Source organism: Jaculus jaculus, unplaced genomic scaffold, assembly GCF_020740685.1.
Source record: "Jaculus jaculus isolate mJacJac1 unplaced genomic scaffold, mJacJac1.mat.Y.cur u26, whole genome shotgun sequence".
NCBI lineage: Eukaryota > Metazoa > Chordata > Mammalia > Rodentia > Dipodidae > Jaculus > Jaculus jaculus.
The window spans coordinates 113,802-121,210 of NW_025423516.1; positions in this window are offsets into that span (position 1 = coordinate 113,802).

The window sequence follows — 7,409 nt, forward strand, 5'->3', positions numbered from 1 at the left end:
ATCTTCAGACTGGTATCAATGAGATAACTGTCCACATGGGTGAGACCTACATGATATTTTCAATGTTCTAGCTATAGAGATAGGATGTAGATATTAGCTGGACATGGTGGTGCACACTTTTAATTCCAGTACTCAGGAGGCAGACTTATGAGGATAATGGCTGTGAGTTAGAGGCCACCCTTATATTACATAGTAAATTTCAGGTCAACTTGGGCTAGAGTGAGAGAGTACCCTGAAAAAACAAAAGAAAATAAAATTTAAAAGAATGTAAAGATTAAAGGTAAGAACAGAGATGCAGCTGCGAGGGGGTTAGATCTCATTCAGACACACAGAAAGATGTGGGTAGATGACTGACCATCAGCTGCATTTGAAACAACCAAAAAGTCCCTGACAACAACCGCCACACTTTTTACTGCTTCAACATGGACTAATAGCTTCCACCAAACTTCCCAGTATCCTTGCATGTTCTCCACTCCTCCCCTGACTAATATACAGAGTGCCTTTTAAAAAAATGTTTATTTGGGCTGGAGAGGTGGCTTGGAAGTTATGGTGCCTGCCTGCAAATCATAAGGATCCAGGTTCAATTCTCCAGTACTCATATAAGTCAGACACACATGTATTTGGGGATCCTTTGCAGTGGCTGGAGACACTGGCATGCCCATTGTCTCCCTCTCCCTCCCTCCCTCTCTCTTCCATTATTTCCTCCTCCCTCTTCCCCACCCCCCTGTCTGTCTCACTGCCTCTGAACTAGAAACAATATTTTAATGGGAAAATTAATCCAGTGAGGCAGTTGCGTACTATTGGATTCAAGCCCACAGTTACATCCATGTGTCCATATTCATATACATGACTGAATATAATGATAAATAAAAATTTAACATAATTCTTGTCTATTTTCAACAATCTACCCATAAAGTAATTCCTGCTCCTGTCCTCCATCCTATTCACAGTGTACCTTAGGGTAGATAGTCACAGAGAAATTATGGCCTGGTATGGTTGCCCACACCTTTAATGCTGTTTCAAAAATATTTTATTCATTTATTTATTTATGAGAGAGAGAGAGAGAGAACTAGATAATGCCAGAGAGGGATGTGGGCTACCTATTGTACCCCCCAAAAGTTCCAGAGGTGTGGAAATATCACACTCAACCCTCAGCCCCATTACTATAGAATTCATAGACAATTAATGTCCATTCAATGCATCATTAAAAAAGACTAAAAAAAAAAAAATTAAAAACCCTAGGATTGGAGAGATGGCTTAGCAGTTAAGGCAATTGTGTGCACAGCCTAAGGACCCATGTTCAACTCTCCAGATTTTATGTAAGCCAGATGCACAAAGGTGAAGAAAGTGAAAGGTTGCACACGCCCACTAGGTGGTACAAGTGTCCAGAGTTTGACTTCACTAGCTGAGGCCCTAGTGTGCCAATTCTCTCTTCCCCCCAATCTGTGTGTGTGTGCCAGTCTCTCTCTATATATAAAACTGAAATTAAATAAATTTTTGAAAAGAACTTCAGAAAGAGATATGGGAGTCCTGATAACAGGGTGAAAATTTCTTTTCTGCTTATTCCCTAGATCCCCAGTCATAAAGATCCTGAACTTGATTTAGTCTGAATGCAACAACAAAGAAACAACAAAAAACATATTTACATGTGAACGAAGGAAGGAAGGAAGGAAGGAAGGAATGAAGGAAGGAAGGAAGGAAGGAAGAATCGGGAGGGTGAAGAATGAAATGAAGGAAGGAAGAGAAGGAGAAAGGAGAGAGAGGGAGGTAGGAGAGAGGGACAGATGAAGGAAGAAGGAAGGAGAAGCAAGGGAGGGAAGCAGGGAGAGAGAAAGGAAGAAAGCAAAGAAGGAAGGCAGCGAGGGAGAGAGAGAGGGAAGGAGAGAGAAAGCAAAGAAGAAAAGAAAGAAGGGGAAGGAAGGAAAGAAAGGAAGAGGGAAGGAAGAGAGAAAAAGAGGATAGAAAGATGGTCAAAGCAAAGAAGAAAATAGGTTTGGAAAATGGAAATATAAATGTAATTTTCAAATTATATCATTAATATACCAAGATATTGTCCAAATAGCATTAAATATGAGTAATTTCCTGAATTTCCATACAGTTTTAAAATAATTTTATTTATTTATTTGCCAGCAGAGAGAAAGAGAGAGTGAGAATAGACACAGACAGAGAGAATGGATGTGCCTGGGACTCAAGCTTCTGCAAACAAACTCCAGACACATGTGCCACCTTGTGCATCTGGCCTCATGTGGGTCCTGGGAAATCAAACCTGGGTTGTTAGGCTTTGCAAGCAAGCATTTCTAACTACCAAACTATCTGTTCAGCCCCTTCATACACTGTTATGTTCCCAAATCCAGTCTAGGCAACAATAACAGCAAGAGACTGTTAATGACTCTTACACAGAAGGGTGTCTATATTCTACTGAAAATGAGTTACAAATTCAAATTCACTACACAAGCATGAAGGCTCCCAACTCAGAGCAGTGGCAAATGTCAGAATGCACGCCGGTGTTATGTACTCAGATTTAGCCATTACACATCACATATGGGTATTAGATTGCCACAGTGTACCCCATATATGTGCAGAAATATTACTTATCTGTTAAAAATTGGTTCAAAGGTGTTGTGGATATGGCTCAGAGAATAATGTGCTTGCCTGTGAAGACTAAGGACCCAGGTTTGATTCTCCAGGACCCACATAAGCCAGATGTACAAGGTGGTGCACTCATCTAGAGTTTGTTTGCAGTGGCTAAATTCCCTTGAACACCCATTCTCTCCCCTCCCTCTCTCTCTCCCTCTCTCTCTCCCTCTCTCTCTCTCTCTGCTTGCAAGTTAAAAAGGAAATAGTAAATTTGTTCAAAGAGTAGATGTCACGTTAAAATAAGCAAAAACACCCCAAAACAAATGTCTAGCAGACTTTCCTGGAATCAGTCTTGTCTTGTCAACCTTTCATAAACATAACCATAAAAACATTTGTACAATAAACAAAATATGAACATGTTGCATCACTGAACAAAGTATTGGTTTCCTTTCTCTGCTGCCTTGATTTTACAAAATGACTACAGGCAGTCCCATTGAGCTACTCTGGGTAGAAAGGAGGTGCCAGGAGAGTCACAAGGAACGAAGCGTTTGCACCGACACCCAGATTTGCACATGGGTGCCATGGATCCGAACTCCAGATCTCATGCTTGCATGACAAGGTCTTTACCCACTGAGCATTTCCCAAGTCTAAATTTCATTTTTTGGGGGATAGGGGTATTTGAGGTAGAGTCTTGTTCTAGCCCAGGCTTCCCTCAAATACACTATGTATTCTCAGACTGGCCTCAAACTCAGAGATCCACCTACCTGTGCCTCTTGAGTGCTGCTATTAAAGGCATGTGCCACCATGTTTGGCTCCATTTGAAATTTTTGTGGATATTATTAAGCCATATATTTGTGCTTCTTAAATAAAGTGAGTCATTTGGGCTGGAGTTCAGGTACTTGCTTACAAAGTCTGAGGACCCATGTTTGACTCTCCAGGTCGCACATAAGTGAGATGCACAAGGTGATGCAAGTGCACCAGGTCACACATAAGCACAGGTGGTACATGTGTCTGGAGCTCAATTACAGTGGCTGGAGGCCCTAGTGCAACAATCCTCTTCTCTCTCTCTCTCTCTCTCTCTCTCTCTCTCTCTCTCTGTCTCTATGTCTCTCTGTCTCTCTCTCTTACTCCCTTTCATAAACAAAAAGTGGACAGTTGTTTGGGCTTGCTTCAAAACAAAGTGAGTCGTGTGTGTGTGTGTGTGTGTGTGTGTGTGTGTGTGTGTATGTAATGTCAAGAAACCTATCTATGAACATAACTAACATATGAATAAAATCAAGATACTTGTTAGGCTGAGCATTGTGGCACATGCCTTTAATCCCAGTTCTTGGGAGGAGGCAGAGATAGGAGGATCACTGTGAGTTCGAGGCCAGCTGGGGATGACATAGTGAAGGCCAGAATTGCAGGACAGCCTGGGGTACAGTGAGACCCTACCTTCAAAAATCAAAAAGGATAATTGAGTCATTTACGTATACCTAAATATATGAATATATAACTCACATATATGTATATATTTGTCAAGATACATACGCATATACACATATACATGACACACATATATGACATAAGCATAAAATCAAGATATATGTTGGGCCAGAACCTGGGAGGTAGAAATAGGAAAATCACTGTGAGTTCAAGGCCACCCTTAGACTACATAGTGAATTCCAGATCAACCTGGATTAGAGCGACATCCTACCTCAAAAAATACATATTGGGCATTCAGAGAAATAAATAATTCTTCATTGACTTGGATATAAGAAAATTAAATCATAAACCTTTGGAGAAGTGTAGACTGTAATTGACACATGTAATCCATCTGACATATCTCTGGGACGTGGTATGGCATTTGAGTACAGATGATCAGCATATCCAATTAACTGGCATTTATATCACTTCAAATACATATCATGTCATCGTGTTGGTACATAGAACATTCTCTCTATTCTCTACTAGCTATCTGGGGAAAATGCAATTAATTGGTCAGTGAAATTGTCACAACTAATGGATCATTACAAGCTTGACCATACTCTTTCTTACTCTCTCTTTCTTTCCTTATTTCTTTCTTTCTATTTAGTTACGTATTTATATATGAGAAAGACAGAGATAATGGGAGTGTCAGAGCCTCTAGCCACTGCAACCAAATTCCACATGCATGCCCCACCTGCTGCATTTGGTTTTACATGGGTACTGGGGAACCAATTTGGGTCCTTTGCCTTCACAGGCAAGCTCCTTAACCACTGAGCCCAAATAAAAATATTTCAAATGCTCTTAATTTCTTTTGTAAGTTCTGTATGTATTTCAAAAAAGAACACAAAGGCTTGCCTTCATTTTTCTTAATATCTGTCATTTCATATGAGAGAGATTAAGCCTTTATCACCCTACCCCCCCACACACACCAACACAGCGAAGATATGAATTGGGAGCAAGCTCATTTGATCTTCAAGGTAATCATCTTATTCCAGTTTTAGTGCTTCCTCCTTTTCATTGCTATGCAGAAATAGGAAGAAAAGGTATAGGAAAGGAAAAATTCATTGTTCTCCACAACCTCAGTTCCTGAAACCTCAACAAGTATAAGAATAAATAAATCAAGTAGGAAAATATAAAATTAATAGTTCATTTCACTTACTATTTTGGCAATTTAAACAGTTTTTTTTTTTCATGTCTGAAATATATTTATTTTATTTATTTGCCAGACAGACAAATAGTGGGTGTTCTGGGCCCTCCACGCACTGCAAATGAACTCTAGATGCATGCACCACTTTTATGTGCCTGGATTTACATGGGTACCGAGGAATTGAACCCTGGGCTGACAGGCTTTGGAAACAAGTACCTTTAACTGCTGTGGCTTCTGCCCAGCCCTGTTTTCATATATGGCAGGGCAATTGCCAGGTCGCACATGCCCACTAGCGGGCACAAGCATCTGGCATTTGATTGTGGTGCCTGAGGCCCAGGCACATCAATTCTCTCCCCCTCTCTCTCTCTCTCAATTTTTAAAAAGGAAATTAAAAAAAAAATTATTTCTACAAAAAAGATACCAAATAATATTTGCTGAAAATGTATCCACTTTTCCTTGTCCATATGCCCTGGTCACGGTTGTGTCATGAGCCAGAAGCTTGTAGAATATGGGGCGTGGTGCTGGAGAGATGACCCAGTGGTTAATGCACTTGCCTGCAAACCTAAGTACCCAGGTTCAGCTCCTGCAGTACCCATGTAAAGCCAGTTGTACAAAGTGGTGCCTTCATCCAGACTGTGTTTTCAGCAGCTAGAAACCCTGATGAGTCCTTTCTCTACCCCCTCCTTGAAAATAAAAACAAAAATTGGGCCGGAGACACCTCAGTGGTTAAGGTGCTTGCTTGCAATGCCTAAGGACCCAGGTTTGATTCCCCAGACATGTGTACAGCCAGATGCATATGTGGTGCATATGGATTTTGTTTGCATCAGCTGGACACCCTGGTGCACTTACTTGCATGCACTCTCTTTCTCTTTTTCTCCCTCCCTCTCTCTCTCTTTCTCTCTCTCTGTCATAAATAAATAAAAATAAAATTTTTAAAAGATCTACACAGTGGAATTCTACTCTGTTGTAAGGAAAAATGAGATAGTAAAATTTGTGAAGAAATGAACAGAGATGTAAAAATAATCATTCTAAGTAAGGTCACACAGACACAGAAAGACACACATTTCATGTACTCTTTCATTTGTGGTTCCTAACTGGGATCAGTTGGAGATGAGTTCAAATAGCAGCAAGCACCAGGAATGAGGGCATAAACCTAGAATGAGATGAAGAGGGAGAAGAAACAGGGAGAGAGGAGAGGAGACATTACTTGGCAGGTTGAGGGGAACAGATTATCAGAAGTGGGAGCACTTGGAGTGGTAGGTGATAGAAAGGGTGGGGAAGGAACTACACAAAGTTAATAGAGCATGAATCACTTCCATACAAATAGGTTAGCATTATATAAGATATAACCATAAGTAAAAATGGAGGGGAGACAATCTGGACCCAAGGCAGTAAAATCTGAACCTGAAAATCATGGACTCAGCCAGGCCAAGAATATGGTTGTCTCTCACAGAGACCTGTGGCTGGGGAGACCCATGAAGTCCACAAGACAATGTAGACCATTGCCAAAGCAATTGATCACCTGCCATAGCTCAAAAGTAAGACACAACTGCTGAACATACCACAGGCTGTGGTCACAGAACATTGGAATACGCTGCTAGAATGGAAAGTGAAACTACTTCCCTCCAGGCTAATCCTCATAGTTCTGGAAAGCCCTATGGGATCTGCTCAAGGACAATGGTCAACAAAAGTATGACTAAGCAGGAGACCCTGCAGAAGTATACACTTGTGCAATAGTGGCATGTAGTTTCTGTAGGTAACCAACAGTTCTTTGCCTGGACATGTGCCCTGCTTAGTGGGAGAAAACTCGTATATGGCACCAGAAACCAAGTCAGAATCGCATAGTCAGGAAATTCAAATCTCAGAAAGAAGCCACCACTGCTCTCTGGAGAAGAAGAATGAGCTTGTACCCCCCAACAAAAAAAAAAAATCTCTCAAATAACTGCAAATCCCATTTAACCCAAACTGTTTTCACTTGTGGGCAGAGAAGCTACAGATGATTTTATGTATGACAGAGGAAAGAGAGGAGAAACCAGATACATTGATTAAACAAGAAGATAGCTGACTGTCCCACGAGGTATTACATCTATACCACATCTGCTGGGGCCCAGGAGAAATTGTACAGACACGGTGATCATATCAAAACAGAAATCCAGTGGCTACAGCAAACTCAACCCTAAATAGGATTTCCAACAGGACTGCCATACCTCAGGAAGCA